This window comes from Octopus bimaculoides, chromosome 6, assembly GCF_001194135.2.
Source record: "Octopus bimaculoides isolate UCB-OBI-ISO-001 chromosome 6, ASM119413v2, whole genome shotgun sequence".
NCBI classification, from domain to species: domain Eukaryota; kingdom Metazoa; phylum Mollusca; class Cephalopoda; order Octopoda; family Octopodidae; genus Octopus; species Octopus bimaculoides.
In genome coordinates this window covers 91915618-91917212 of record NC_068986.1, presented here as the reverse complement: position 1 = coordinate 91917212, position 1595 = coordinate 91915618, and positions in this window count along the sequence as shown.

Here is a 1595-nt window from a genome sequence, read left to right as displayed (position 1 = left end):
GAACCCAAACTGCATCTCATCTAAATTGATTCGCTCCCTAATTAGTTGGGCTATGACCCTCTCTGTAACTTTCATAACTTGATCTAACAGCTTGATGCCTCTGTAATTATTTGTATCTAAAGCGTCACCTTTACCTTTGTAGCAGTTGACTATGATGCTGCTACACCAGTCATTGGGTATGACTCCTTCGTGTATCACCTGGTTCGTAATACGAGTGACTAGGCTATAGCCAACACTGCCAGATATTTTGAGCATCTCTGCAGTGATTCCTGATGGGCCGGGGGCTTTCCCGGTCTTCATACTCTTAATTGCTTTATCTACCCTGGTACTATCAACTCGGATAGCTGGTCCCTCTATTGGGTCGACATACGGCAGGCTCTCTTTACGTAGCATGGCCGCAGTCAAAAATGACTGAAACAAGTAAAAGAATAAAAGAATAAAAGAATATATATATATGTGAGGTCTGATCAATAAGTATCCAGACTGTTGTTATAGTAACGAAGCTAAAGCACACAGAGTGAAGTGGCTTGGCTCAGATTGAACTCTGCTCTGTATTTACACTAAGTGTTAATGTTCTAGCTTTCTTCCACTGTTTACAGCAGTGTTTCTAAGTAACATGTGTAAAGTGTGATCATCGCATTAATTATGACAGAGAAAGTTGTCATGGTGATACTGCTCAGAAGCCTATGCAAAATTTCAGAAAGTGAATGGAGAAGAGTGTATGAGCTGCACACAAGTATACAAGTGATTCAGACATTTCCAAGATGGCCAATAAGTGTTGATAGTGACAAACGTTTTGGGAGACCTGCAACCAGCAGAACTAAGAAAAACATTGCAGATGTGCATGCAGCTGTGAGAGGAAATCATTGAATCACCATCAGTGATTTTACCAGAGGATGCACATTAGTTACGGTTCAATTCAGTCCATTGTCACTGAAGATTTGTCTGTGAGATGTGTGTCTGCCGAACTTGTGCCAAAACTACTTTCAACTGACCAAAAAGACACCCGGGTTTCAGTTGCACAAGTTCACCTTGATTGTGTTGAGAATGATGAAAACTTTTTGAAAACTTTGCAATGGTCTCTGAACAGGTATGACTAAGCTTTTGGCAAAATTTGAAGCAAATTGTCTGCGCAACTTTTCTCTACCATGGCCAATGCAACGAACACATGCTACACACATTACTTCCATGCACTGCTGTAAACAGCAGAAGCAAGCTAGAATGTTAAAACTTAGTGCGCATGCACAGCAGACTTCAAGGTCAATCTGTGCTACGTGGCTTCACTCTGCATGTTATAGCTTCGTTACTTTGGCAACAGTTCGGATACTTATTGATATGACCATGCTCTTTACTCTTTTACTTGTTTCAGTCATTTTACTGCGGCCATGCTGGAGCACCACCTTTAGTTGAGCAAATCGGCCCCAGGACTTATTCTTTGTAAGCCTAGTACTTATTCTATCGGTCTCTGTTGTCGAACCGCTAAGTGACGGGGACATAAACACACCAGCATTGGTTGTCAAGCAATGCTAGTGGGGACAAACACAGACACACAAACATACACACACACACACGCACACACACACGCACACACACAC